We start from the raw sequence: 15,701 nt of genomic DNA on the forward strand, positions 1-15,701 counted from the left end.
CGAAATGTAAATAATATCGTACTATATATGCATGCAGTCAAACCACAAAAGCTTTGTAACACACACTTAATTCTTAGAAGTGCGATATATTTATTCCCATACTCATCTAACTCTAGCTTTTGAATATAGTGATTTCTTTTGGTCAGTTTAGATGACTTTCACAAGCTGCTGTCCATTCAGCTGGCGATCTTTTGACTCGGGTGCGTAGTAATATGTCCATATTTTTGTAAATTCACTGTCTTTTGATTCCTTTAACTTAAAAACTAACAATTTACTATGTAAACTTCTAACCAATCTAATTACTGATAGCTGGGAATCAGGCGGGCGTTCTAACTTCTTATGGGCATCACCAATAAACTAGCTTATTTAACTTTTATCTAATGAATGAACAACATTGTCAAATAAATGAAACTTTTAAAAGTAAAAAGCTTTAATTCATTATTAATTATTTAAGCTCAAAAATCATAATTAAAATAGATGTGGAGCGTAATTAATATCAATGAAAATTATTTTATACAGAATTCTGCAGAATTATTTTACATTAGCAAGAAGAGACTACATGTCACATATCTACAATCACTATAGAAGTAGTTCTTAAAGATATTTTTTTCAAATACTGATATCTAACGGAGGAAACATTTACTTGTCTTCACTGATTTTTTGTTGATGAGAGCTCTAAACTACGGACCTCAGCATTAAACTTACCGACAAGCGACTGGCCTGATTGGCCTGATTGGAATTATTGTCCTTGTCCCTTGTCGGATTTTGCACTCTTACTTACCTTAAAAACAATTACCATTATAATAAACCATAACGCCATAAAACGTTTGCATCAGCAGCCAAGACTCTATTTAAGAATAAAAAAAACATATGTAATAAAATTCAAACCAATTGATTAACCATTTGTTAACCATTGATTAACCAAACAAATTATTGTTTCTAGACAAGAATGTAAAGTTCGACAAGACTCTTCTGAGATGGACTCTAAGTAAGTTGGCCGCATGCCAGTGTGTAAGCTTAAAGCATGGAATGAAGTGAAAATGAGATTAACAGAAACGTTTAGGCTGTCAGGAGAAAAAAGTCACTTTATTTATTTTTGCTGAAACAATAAAATATTAGCATATTTATTTTATCTGGCTTTAATCAACTTCAGAGTTCTGAAATTATCAGCCTAGAGAGCCTATTTTTGAGAATTATCGTATGACAATGCCCTTACATATTATAATACAAATACATACTTAGTTTCACTTCATAATTAACAACTAGGTTCTCTGATAGCACTTTATCCGTTGTTGACTTCAAAAATGAAAGACGAGCTACTCGTTGGTAAAAAGAAGACTACAAAATCGAAGTTTAGTAAGTTTAGTAAGAGGTTCATTTTTATACAACAGTTTTATATATTAATAATGTAAATATCTTCGTATAAAATAGAATCCAAACTAAACCTCTAAAATTAACAATTAATTTTTATTAATTTTTATTCATCAATTGTTAACCATTGTATAATTATTATTTGATAAATTTTACAAACAGAACAATTGTATAAAAAGGAAGAACTTGCATGGGTTGCAGCGGCTTTAATTATCAACAATTAATTTCATTTTATATCAAATTCTAATTTTAATTTTCATTGCCATATTAATTAATTAATTACTTGTTAAGAGGTTGCCTCCAGAATTACACTTAATCATAGTGATCAAATCCACAAACTCCCAACTAACTAGATGAACTGTTTCTGACATTTTTTTATTGTTTAATACATTTTAATAAAGGGTCTATCAACTAAATTTAAACAAGTGTTATTTGCCAAAGGATTGTTACAACATTCAGTCAAATTTAATTAATATAGAGTTTCATTGCACTTTAATTGAACAAAACAATCATCTTAGTTATTTTTGTTTTGTTATTATATCTTTCCTATTATTACAATATCTTAGTATTTGATAAACAATTTTTTTTGTATATTTTTTTCAATATTACTCTCAAATATTTTTAGTAATTATGTTAAAGTAAAAATTCGCATAGTTTATTTATCCACATTTATTTCACTATTTTAAAGAAAACAATTCATTTAATTGGTAATAAATATATAAACGTTCCAGTACATTCATTTACACCATTTATATCCAAGTGGAACCCATACACTGAACAGGAAACAACATAACTCATACCTAACTAGGTTATTGAACCATCATCTCACCGTTGGAATAAACAAAAAAGAAACAGAAACAGTAGTTCACTCACGTACGTTTGCTCGTAATTTTTTCGGTAATTCGTACTGGTACTGGTCGAGCGAGCAGGACTGAACGAAATGGAAAGCAGCACTAGTAGAGGCAGCAGGAACGATGATGTTCGCTTGCGTACGGCACAGGATGAACAAAAGGGTTAGTGACAAGGCCGACGTTTCGAACAATGAGTCTTTTTGCCGAATGAAATTTTTGTTATTTTGCGGATGCGACGATGATGAAGATGACGATGGAAATCCGCAGACTGCGACCGTTTAGCAGGAGTTATTAGACGCGAACTTACGAAACCTGCTAGTGTTGGTTGTATCCAGTGTCACCATTAATATTAAACATAACAATATTAAAATATTTTTTAACCAATAGTAATATATTAATGTCTAAATTTAAAAATTATCAGTTAATATTCAGCATTGATAAGTAAAATAAAATATTAATTTTTTTTATTAATTATTACATTATTATTAGTCGATAGTTATCTACAATTTATATTTACAATAACTTAAATCTAGGTATATATCTAGGAGGACATATCGGCTTTATCTTAGTCTCTGGTGCAATACGAGCACTCGTAATGTTTAATTATTAACACTGCTATCTTTCTATTAAATGCACATCACTACACTGCACTGCACAAGATCAAATGGTTTGATTCTTTTGATTCTGTGTCCTGTTCTGGTGTTATCCAAGAATTGTATTACTTCGATACTGACATGGAAAATGAGTCTGCCCTCATGTTTCCTTGCAATTCTCTTGATTTCCTAAGCGACAGTGGGTATCTCAAGGTCTCGGTGTAAGTAATCAGTCCTGTAGTATCTACAATACAATCAGGATGCACCTACAATACGTCTCAGGACTTTGTGCAGGACATTTTGTATTATATTTATATTAAGTTTCGCGAAATATCCCCATAATTGAACCCCGTGTGTCGTTATAGGTGTCAATACTTTATTCCGACAGCAGGAATGCCAGTGTCATCAGCTAATATAGCCATCGTAAAATTTTTCATTTGTGATATATCACATGCGTAGAGTATACAAACAATTGACCCCAATATACTTTCTTGTGGTGCACCTGTTTTAGCTTATTTTAATGTAGCCTAATTAAAAGTAGTAAATTTAATGTATTTTATTCAGCCAGTGTTTTTAGTTCTCGTGCAAATTCCTTCCACAAAATCGTAGTGAGTGATCGGACAAACAACGGCATCGACAGCTACACATTCTGACCAACCGACCAGTCGAACATACCTACAAATCCATACGTTTTTTAGTTAGCCCTAACCCTCAAAAGATACGTGTATAAATTTGACAGCTGTAGGATCATTAGTTTGTGAATTATAGCATTTTGAGCGAAGCAACTTTTGTTATTGTGAAAAAAAAGGATAAAAAGGAATTTCGCGTGTTGATAAAATATTGCTTTTTGAAGGGAAACATATAGTCGAAGCAAAAACTTGGCTTGATGCCGAGTTTCCGGACATTGCCACAGGAAAATCAACCATCAAGGATTGGTATGCTAAATTTAGACATGGTGAAATGAGCACCGAAGACGGTGAACGCAGTGGACGCCCAAAAGAGGTTGTTACCGACGAAAACATTTAAAAAATCCACAAAATGATTTTGAATGACAGTAAATTGGAATTAAATTAAATAGCAGACGCTCTAAAGATATGAACTGAACGTGTACATCATATCATTCACGAATATTTGGATATGAGAAAGCTCTGTGCAAAGTGGGTGCCGCGCGAACTTTGACCAAAAACAACGACGGGTTGATGATTCGGAGCAGTGTTTGAAGATGATCAAGCTAATAAACCCGAGTTTTTGCGTCGATATGTGACAATGGATGAAACATGGCTCCATCATTTCACTCCGAAGTCCAATCAACAGTCCTCCGAGTGGACTACACACGATGAACCTGCTCCAAAGCGTGGGAAAAGGTAACAGTCGGCTGGTAAGGTTATGGCGTCTGTATTTTAGAATGCGCATGCAATAATTTTCAGTCAGTCAGTGAAAACGATGGCAAAAATCCATGAATTGGGATTTGAATTGCCTCCTCATCCACCGTATTCTCCAGATCTTGCCCCCAGCGACTATTTTCTGTTCTCAGATCTCAAAAGTATGTTCGCTGGGAAGAAATTTTCAACGAATGAAGAGGTAAACGTGACCTATTTTGAAGCACAGGATAAATAGTACTACAAAAATGGTATCGAAAAGTTGGAGGGTCGCCATAATCAGTGAATTACCCTCAAAAATAAAAGCAACAGGAACATCTTCATTCAGTTTAAAGTAACTTCTAGTTTAGTTTAAGTTAAAGTAAAATAAGAACTTCATTACTGAGGATGTTGAAATATTCATTGGTAATAATCCAGTCAGTGATATGGATGTTGACCAGCTGAATATCACGATATAGCTGCCCAAATCATAATGGTATCTACCCCATGATTGAGTGCGGTTTGGGTTTCGCCCACTATTCCTCTTCGCCGATGATGTTTTACCGTGTTTTGTGTATGATGTCATTACCGTGGATACTAAGCTCGTGAAACGTTTATTCAGCTGTTTCCCGCTACCTAAGCACTAACGATTTGCCAATTTGCTCTTATACAATATTTGCAAGTCTTGGGGTGTAAACTGTGTTGGATGTTGTTGCGTCAGGTTGCCAACATCCAACAAGATGTAGTACTGCATGGTGAACCTATCACTACACTGATTTTCCCCAAAATACCGCAGTAAAATCGTTTTCCATGAAAGAATCTGAGTTGTGAGAAGTTGTTAAAGGGAAGCTAAATCTGCCATGTTAGAAGTTGGAACAATTCGTACTTTAATTTTCTGCTTTTAATAATAATCTTTGAAATTTAAAGATTACAATCAAAATTGGTTTATTTTTTACCAGCTTGAGGGAAACTTACTTTTTGCGTTTCCAAAAACGGGCGCTAACATTTTAAGCAATGTCCAAACTTCATTTTATGTATTTTTGGTCCACTCCTAACAGAACTTACTATATCTATCATATTTAATTTAACCATGAAATTTTATGATTATGCTCCATTGAGGTAAAATGCTGGTAAAATATACTGCGAACTTATTAGACAACCTGATACTTAAATACATTTTTTCTAAAATTATTTAATATGTATTTCAACAATTATTTATTATGAATCAATTTCCATACAATATTAAATACTAATAACTATTCTCTTTAACAATAACAATACATATAACAAATATAATAAACATTACAGAATCAATTGTATTAATAACCCTTGATTCTTTGTCGTCTAGCGAAGGATGGAATGAAGTACACCCCACTCTCGCCAGTTTCCAAATCATCAATGGATCTTCTGGATCGTCTTCTAGAGAACGACGGCAAGAAATAGACACCGCTCTCACCGGTTTCCATGTCTTCATCAGCAGATCTCTTCGATCTCCTGGCGAAATTGGGAAGGAAATACACGCCGCTCTCGCCTGTGTCCATTTCCTCGTCGCCTTTCACGGAACGTTTGGATATCTTCTCCATGCCAAGACCTAGGTTCTTCTCGGTGTACAAGGATCTCTTCACCACGTGATTTTCCCCATGATCGACGGGGCTGCAGTTGAAGACACCAAGGCACACCACCAGCAGAAAAGCAAAAAATGCTTTTTGCATTTTATTAATGCTCGAGCGATTTGTTAAAGATTCGATTCACTGTATGGTAGATACTGATGTGTCGAGAGAGGTTGCTTAATTTATATAGGATAGCAATTAATTATGGACAATTAGATGGTAGGTGATACTTGCGAAATAAGTGGCCAAATATTGACGAAGTTAATTTCGATATGTTTGGTTTTTAGTAGTAAATTGACAAATAATTCAATGGAAATCACGATACAGGATGTTGGCGAGGGAATAGAAATATAATCTATGTAAACTTAGTAAATGTTTGATACAGGGATGGACAAAATATAGTTTAAGTGTATATATACACAGAATGATATATAGTCTATTCAAAGCAACAGTGATACGAGTGCCGCAGCAACTCTGAGTTTTAGTTCAGTTTGGCTTTGACATACAACAAAATTTTAATATAAATAAAATAATGAAGTAAAAATGTTATGTATTATAATTTATTTTAACATTATAGTACATCTATTGCATATATTATCGAAGAACCTAAAACTACAATTAATTATACAACCACAATAATTTATAGTTTAGAATTGTTTTGTTATATACTAGCGACCCGCCCCGGCTTCGCACGGGTGCAATGCTGATACTAAATTAAATACACTACAGAAAAAATATGAACGTTGTATATAAAAACATAGCGGCCCGCTCCGACTTTGCACGGGCATAAAATATATATGCCTATGTCACTCAATGAAAACATGATTAAAATCGATCCAGTATTTTTGGTTCATTCATTACTGCCCTTGGCCTGCACGCATTAAATTTGGAGTAAAACAATTCCTCTTCCCCTATACTTACTATGAAGATTTCCTGCTATCTTTGGAATATCTAAATTCATACAATTTTTATTACATTACACATTTTTAAACGCAAATTTTAAATTTGTAATATCTCCGAAAATATTTGTTTAATTTACATGCTGTAAGGAACCATATTGATCTATATTAATTGCACACTGTATTTAAGGTACTTAATTCGATAAGGATTAATGCCGTATTGCTTAAAATAGCTTCGTAAATAAGCCATTTTCTCACGTAAAAAGTAAACACTAAAACTGGTTAATGTGGGCTATCCCTAAAAGATAAACATATACCATCGCGGACTTTTTTGTAGACCTTTTTATGGTGTACAATACTGTAGTACATTAATTTGATCTAACTCGTAGGGTTAGGCAGCGTTTTTGCTAATTGCTAAATAAGCCTAAAAAAATAGGTTAATTTACGACATCACGTTAGAAACCTCTAAAATTAGCAATGTTGCCTTAGTATATTATGCATGTATTATACATATAAACCTTCCTCTTGAATCACTCTATCTATTGAAAAAAACTGCATCAAAATCCGTTGCGTAGTTTTAAAGATTTAAGCGCACATAGGGATATAGGGACAGAAAAGGCGACTTTGTTTTATACTATGTAGTGATACATTGAACTTTTTTCCACACTAGTATAGATAGGTTTCTAGACGCGTTTTTTCCTAGAAGGCCTAATCCACCTAATTAACAATTGTATATCTGAGTAATATATTTTACTTCAATTGGAAAGCATATTTATGTTTTACGCTTAGTTCTTATTTTCACGATGCAATGTATCCTTGTAAAGTCGTTATGATATTACTACATTTCTCTTTAGTTTGTCCTGTGACTACCTATATACCTTCTTGATAAAACTACATCTAATCACTGCATTCTCCTTAATGCATTTGCCACATATGCAAAACAGTTAGTATCATTTCTCTCCTCGTACATGTTAACCAAATGTTCATGTATATTCTGAACAATAACACACATACCTATAAAGCTTTCACACTCTATAATACAATTTCCTACAATTAAAGTATATTAATTGTAAATCCTTTATTTATTTCCTCTTTCAATTCCCTGTCTGGGTAATTGTCAGTACTGAATCATAAACCAACATTCATTAAGTTCTATTCAATCACTGTCATTTTCAAAAACACTAATCAAGTTAAAAACTAAGCTGTTTATTTCCAATCTATCAAAAACTTGTCCAAGATTCTACCATTTGTCAATTTCTTCTTCAATGTATCTGATCGAGCTCACACAAACCGAAAGTGTTATTTTCGACAATGCCTCTTTCCATAAATCTAGAAAGTTCTAGCCTTAATATCCTTCTCGACCTGAATGTCTATGGCATTACTCCATATCAACTCAATTGGATTAAATATACAGTGATAGGGAAGAAGGAATAATACTCTGTGGCCAAAACATTCAGTAATCCGATCTACTATGTATCTCTTCTCAGGCTTATTTCTAAAAAAATAAATTACATAAAATGCGACTAAACATTTAGAAAAACAATTTGAAATAGTTCGTTATTTAACATAATTTCCTCGAAACTTATTTTATGTACTTTAAGCTATTCCTTAAATTCAGCCTTTGTTGATGCACTTATTGAGATTTTCCCCAGAAGTGTACTATATATATGGTACATATGGTACATTGTACATAACAATAACTGATGGTTTCTCCAAGTTCTTTAAAAACTCATTTTCAAACTACTGCAAAAACAAGTTATGGCTCATTTCTCCATGGTAGTCACCCTTGGACTTAGAGGATAACACTAATTCTGTATCAGGAATAAAAGCATTCCTGTTTCCAGCATGAAGAACTATATGTCTGCAACGAATTATTAATAAATGTTATGACCAACAAAATCTAATCGATAGTTTTTCCAACGTTTACCTTTTCACATCAACTTTTGTTGTCTTTACACTAAATTTATTATCATCTTGCCATGAGCAACCCAATATATCATTCTGAAATATTTACGTTTCATTTAAATATATAAATTTATATAATAATTCTTCCTTGATTTCGTTGTATGTTAATAATTAAAAATTTTATTCTTTTAAAAGCAATCTCTGGAAGTTCCCTAAAACCCTTTCCTAGGTTATCTTTACACCACTTAAATCCTATATTACCCAACACTGTATGAAGAGATGTTCTACATCTTTTTGCAGACGTTTGACAAACGGACAACTTTTTCAGGCTCTTTCGGTTACATGATCGAACTTCTCTAACAGCATTCTATCTCTTTTTAAATAGAATAAAATGAGAAGGATAAAATTTTCTGGCCGTAAAACGAATTATTATCTCTTGCTCCATTATATATTCAATCAGTTTTTTCTACCTATAATCAGTGTTCTTACTTCAATTCAAGTTTTTCCTCACTTCTGAAGTATTTAACTGATACATTTAGCTCAGATTCCTTAGATAGTCCTCTAATTGTTTTCCTCTCCGTCCTTGCTTCCCATATTCTCTTTACATATCTTGTGTCCTCCATGCACTGTAAGTATCCTCAGCAGCTAAGTTATCTCCTTTCTATGTACTCTGCCACTGATTCAATATTATCCTATACACCTTTATTACACCCCTGACCCTTCTGAGATATTTAATTTCGGCGGCTTGTATCTTAATTTTATCTCGGCTTGATTATACCCAGAACTCGCAACTCAATGTTAGGGTTGGTTAGTAAATTACTTTGTACACTTTCGTTATAGTTTTACTTGATATTTCCTTTTCGATAAAGAATTCGTTATTTATAGTGAAGTACAAGTTCATCGTTTTTCCAATTAATTTACTTCTGGCTATTCTGACTCCATTATCTTCGATTTCTATATCCAGGTAGTTCAATTTGTTTACTTGTTCTGTTATTTTTACATCCTCAATTTGGATATTTATTTACTTCTGGTTCTTCCACTATCATAATATTCATAGGTCAAACAGCTTCAAGTTTTCCAAAATAAGCTCCTCAGGAGAATCTTAAACGCTCCATGGTTTGTCAGAAATAATCAAATTCATAGGGAAACTGGCACTCCAGAAATCAAGCACTTCATATCTCAATCCTTCCACAAACAACAACTAAGCTCAAGTTCTTCTGAAAACGCGCTTGTTCGCGAGCTGGTCGACATGCTGGGAGCTTAGCACCGCTAACCTCCCTCTTTTCTAGGCTGAAACAACCTCATCCGTCTTTGCAGTCATAACTTTTGCCCCCATACGACAGTATCCAGTCGCGTGTTAATTCAAGTTCGCGAATCAATAGATAGTTTCAGTATCCGCTATTACACCGGGTCCTCGTGCCCAATAACGGCTACACGATTGGTGGGTGCCATGTCCCCAAATTTAATGTAGTAGCAGTAGCGACCCACAGGGTCAACTGTGAGGCGGTTTCGGTTTAGTGTATTGGTAAGCCCAGAGGCAGTCCCACATAACCCGGTCCAACTTGTCACTCCAAGGTAAGTCTCCGCGACCAGGTATGCGTCATACATTCCACCGCCTGGTTTTAGGCCAGAACAAAAAATGTCCCCATTAGTATTTATCGTGTATATTTCTTGAATTATTCTAACAATATTATTACTTATGCCTATTTAAAAGTTATAACAATTAATGTATATCTGTGTAATAACGGGACTCCAAAATTCAGATAATATTGAGTAATGAATCACTTGAGCGATAAAGTGATCCAACGAAAAAAAGATACATTCATAAAAATAATTATTCAATTCACTGAGACCAGACGCGTTAGAAATCTTAGATACTTACAATGTCCTTCAATAAGTCACTTAGAATTAGTCACTTCCATGTTTTAGGAAGCAATTCATTTGACCGTTCATTCAACAACAATGTCTGGCCAATAATTGAAAAATTTTAAGAACAAACAGAACTCGAAACTGAACCGAACTTCTGTATCGAACTGATCATTATGCACAATAAATAGATTTCAGTTCATATTATAATTTGTTTGTAATGGCAATATTCCCAAAAATCCACAAGCTGTAGTATTTTACTATTATATTATATTTGCTCAGAGAAAAGCTATTTTCAGTTTTATACATGTACTCAAAACATATTTATGTACTGAAATTAACTGATCAAATTAATTCACAAACCAATTTTAAATTCTGCTTAATGTGGCGAACCATTAATATATTTTTACAGATATGAGAATAATTGAAGGATTCTGATTATACTCACACTAGGGAGTCACTTTCTGTATGTCTAAAATCATCATCAACACTTTCTGTATATCTAAAATCCAGAATCTATGATGTGTATCTAAAATCTAAAATGTGTATGATCTAGAGGTGTCGTAATAAAATACAGCACATTTCCTATTGATTAATTCAAGTTGTAGCGAGTCGAATAGCTTGGCCAGATTTGATCAACTCATGATGAACAGTTCTTTCCCAATACCATCAAATACTTCTTTCGCCACGTTCATTGGTGTTAATGCTGGCCTTGACATAATTTCTGAAGCTTGTCTAGACTTCGATAACGACCTTTTTATCGCACATTATACGTTATCTACTTTTCACCACCTAAGCTATAACTTCTAATTCCTTTTCTAAATATTTTTCAAATGATCAGACCTGGTCAACGTTCATCTTTAACAATGATACTCAATTTATGTTCAACAATGGTTCAAAAGTCAAAGCCAAATATTTTTAACCAATCGCGCTAAATGAAGATCAGTATTGATAGTACTATCGAAGAAAACGTATGTCTCAAAGTTGATTGTGCACTCATATTGAACATGAATCTTTATCTTTACATTTCTGTGGTCGATCATTATCAACCTATTACGTCTCAGATATTTCTTTGAATCTATCTCCACAAATAGTTTCAGAGAGTGAAGGAATTTTCATCATAAAATAATGATGATGTAAATTTTCTAGCAAATGCACTATTTCACAACAAAATTTAACATTTTTAATATCGTAAATTACTGGATTATAGGAAGAAAGAAGTCAGTGAAATAAAAAATATACTGCCGTCATTGGGAGTCAAACAACGTAAACTTATGCAAACATCCACTATTATCATCGTTTTCACTTTCAAAAAACTATTTATCAACATATATTAATATTAATAATTTTTATTAATACTAATAACTAGTACATATATATTAATATTGACTTTAATTCTTATGAAAATTAATTATTAGTTACTACATATTAATTAATATGTATTTGAATAATTAAAATAATATTAAATGAACTATCTGACAATAAAATTTCAAATATTTTTTACAAAAAAAAAACGAACACATCGTGTATAAATATTTAAAGTGTTTTTCTCCAGAAGTGGATATGCTAAATGGCACATACTAATTGGTTTCATTGCATTGATATTGAACTATAAACAAACCGTTTTCAACAGATATTACTAAATAAGGCGTTAATAACAAACGATTGTAGCTTTATAGGTTTGTTATTCTAGAATATAGGAATAGACAAATGACGACAATTTAATATTCAAATAAGAATCAATTGTATGAATAACGCGATGGCTATATTTATAAGTTTGTTTGTTAATATTTAGTCAGTATTATATAGACAAACAACTATGTAAATTAAAATTTAATGAAACGTTATTAAGATGATTTCCACTATTGTAGTAATAGTTGTTACCATTGTTATATCATAATTTCTATTTTAAAGTGATAATCTATATAAATAACAATCTAAATGTTCGTTTATACAAAATAGAAAAACCACGAAAGCCTTCAGTGATTGTTTTAAAATTCGATACTTACAAGCACGTTCGACATTTTGAAAAAGTAATGTGCATTTATTATATTAGGTGTTTCATCATTTGATCAATCACTTTAAAAAGACATTTATTGAGAAAAATTGCTATAATATGTATAAATCAAAATATAGTTCTTTACAGCTTTCTGCCAACTTTTTGGCAATATGGCGCATTATTGATCCACTATCGCAGTTCTTCAGAATTTACAAACCGTATGCCAGCCAAGCCATGCTGCATTGATCGAAAGTAATCATAATGAGAAGACGCTATATCTGGTGAGTATACCAAGTAGACGATGTCTCAGAAGCAGCGATATTGACAGATCCTTTAGATGGTAAATATGTTTTGTCTCTTGAATGTCTATGATTCCACTTTAAGTGATTAATATTCAAAAAATAGTATCGATAAGCATTATGACATTCTGACCTTCTTCTCTTATTTCTCTGTGATTGTTCTAATCTAACACCAATATGTTATCAGGTATAAATATAAATATAAATGCAAATGGTTTATTAGAATAATTTTAAAAACTTTGGATACTAATAAGACATTTTAAAAAATGTGTGAGACCGATATTGTCAGTTCTAAATTTCTAAAAAATGAACTGCAAATACTACAAATTTATGTATACTATTTATAGGGCAAGGCACTATCAGATATATATAATTTAAAAAAAAGGTATTTCGATAACGCAATGCTTCAAATGATATTTGATATGATACTCTAAATTTCACGAAATTTTAATTACTTTTAATAGGATGTTATCCTTTTTATGTTTTCGATAAGTATAAGTAATCCGGTAACTCTACCTTGTAAAAGGTAGGTTGCATTTGACTCTTTTGATTTCCATAACATATTAAAATTAAAATGGCAGTTTAGTAAACAGACGGAAAAAGTGAAAGGCGCCAAAACGTCACCAAAACCAAATTCTACTAAATACTGATAATAAAATTTTAAAAAATCAATATCTTGTACTGAGAAAATTAATTTCGATAGCGTTATTGACGTAGAATAACTAATAGAAATTTATCCACCTACTATATTTACCAAAAGATGAGAATACTACGGAGAATGAGATACGTTTGAAGTTTTATGAACTAAAAATAATTCCTCTACAAGAAATAAATGCTGAGAAAGCATTGCGTTGTACTATTACGATCAAAAAATACTACACGTAACCCTCTATAGAAAAGATATTAAAAAACAAAGCTTAAAAACAATGGGTTTCTTTTTTCAAATTTATTTCTCCCTCTTTTACAATATTTTACTAGTTTTCGAATCAGTTATTGTTCATTAGTTATTAACACGATGTCGGAGCTGTTTAAGTGTTACAGTTTATAGTGGTTTATAGTTACAATTTATAGTAGTGGAATTAAAAAATAACAAAAGTGTAATTAAACTTGATCATTCGAAAAACAAACGCAAGTCACATATTGAACGACATAATGCCATGATTTCTACGTCTTACGTTTATTTATTATAATAAATATATTAGTTATAAATAACTATAGATGAATAGATTCTGCTGGTATTATTATAAATATTCAAGTCATTAACCCTAACTATTAAAAGTTTATATTACTTACTACTCATAAATCAAGCATGTATACACTTCATCATTTTTAAACGACCATCAACACGAGTTCGATCGCCACAAATGTAATTTTCCGGCGACTTTCCGAAGGATTTTCACGAAAAAAACCCACCAACTGACCAAAAGAGCACCACCGGACACGAGCGAAACTATTAATTAAACGCCGTGGACCAAGAACGAGGCATCGAAGCAAGGGGCGAACACTTAATTTATTCAGATTCGCTCTACCGAAGAAGCGTAAAAGAAACAACGGAAACAAAAGCACCAAATCGAACGAATCGAAATTGGGCAAGACAAACGCTAATATGTAGAAAAATTACGAAATCTCATTATGTTCAATTCTATAGTTTTTTTCCATTTTGTTATAGGTATGGTTACGTTTCCTAATTAACTTGTTACTGATATTTTAACTATCTATTATCAGTAATGACGTGTACAGAAACAATGTGGTGAACTTTCGGTAAGTATAGAGATGTAACATTTCCATTCAAGAAAATTACTCAAGACAATTTCTAAAATCTACAAAATATATATTTTGTAGTATTAACAATCAGGAACAGAAACTCCAACACCATATATCATATTATGAAACATATTGATGCAAAAAAGCGTAATACAAAATGCTTTGTCTGATCATCCACTACTACAATATTCACATATAACATTTTCCAAAAAAATCACTAAAAATAAGCCCCCCTACAACAATAGTCGCTAATAGCAACAATAGCTAACTAACAGACCACTATTCAGAGGAAAACTACAATATGTAGAATAATTTTTATAAAATTTCCTTTAACACCTAATTTTTGAGATTTGTAGAAGAAGTAACAATAAGTGTAACCAAAAATATATGGAGCAGGAGGCAACATGATATTCGTCATGATATTAGCTGTAAAATATATCACAGGAAAAATCACAATACAGCATAAAACTGTGGAAAAAAATTGAAGATACGAAAAAAATGGCAACTAACAAAAGTACAATAGAAAATTTAACAAATCGATAAAAGAGTCAAAAGAGAGGATTCAAACTTAAAAGTTATGACTCCAACTGAAACAACAGAGTATTAGTTATCGAAAGCAAAAATAAAACTCAAAAAGCACTTCAACCGACCCGTTTAAGATGACGACAAAGATTGGGCTACGAGCTATAAAAGGCTAAAAATCACTAAAAAATATTCATCCAAGCTATACACCGGTGAATAAAATGAAATTACCTGCTAAAAATAATTATCAGAAATAATCTTTTCTAACCTTTCTAAATTTGAAAACGTTTAAATTTACAATACTACAAATTAATTACGTCCCCAGCATTTGGAAAGTGGTTGAAATCATTATAATTCTCAGACCCGGAAAGAACACAAGAGACGTCGCATCCTACCAACTTATAATCTCAAAAGTTTTAGAAAGATTTGAGTTTCGGAATAAGCATGGAACTATAGAACAAATACATAAACTAATAGACCAAATAAATACAGGTTATTGATAAAGTGTGGCACAAAGCTACAGGTTAAACTAAAGAACTTTCTTCCTTATTCGAACCTTTAAACATATATGTCGTGCGGCAGTACGTAGTAGTTATAATATTTATTTGGTAGTCAGATAATGCTAAATCTGGTAGATATGTCAAGCGTCAGAGAAACGGCACAC

At 32.2% G+C, this 15,701-nt stretch overlaps 1 protein-coding gene across 5 annotated transcripts in view; it reads right to left on the bottom strand.

Moving 5' to 3' along the window:
- Phlpp (PH domain leucine-rich repeat protein phosphatase) overlaps positions 1–15,701 on the bottom strand; it is a 31,071-nt gene that overhangs the window by 10,577 nt on the left and 4,793 nt on the right. The window lies entirely within an intron of this gene.

The sequence above is a fragment of the Rhynchophorus ferrugineus genome, unplaced genomic scaffold (assembly GCF_030347505.1).
Source record: "Rhynchophorus ferrugineus isolate W39M unplaced genomic scaffold, kcgeb_rfMv2 rfM9, whole genome shotgun sequence".
Classification (NCBI taxonomy): domain Eukaryota; kingdom Metazoa; phylum Arthropoda; class Insecta; order Coleoptera; family Curculionidae; genus Rhynchophorus; species Rhynchophorus ferrugineus.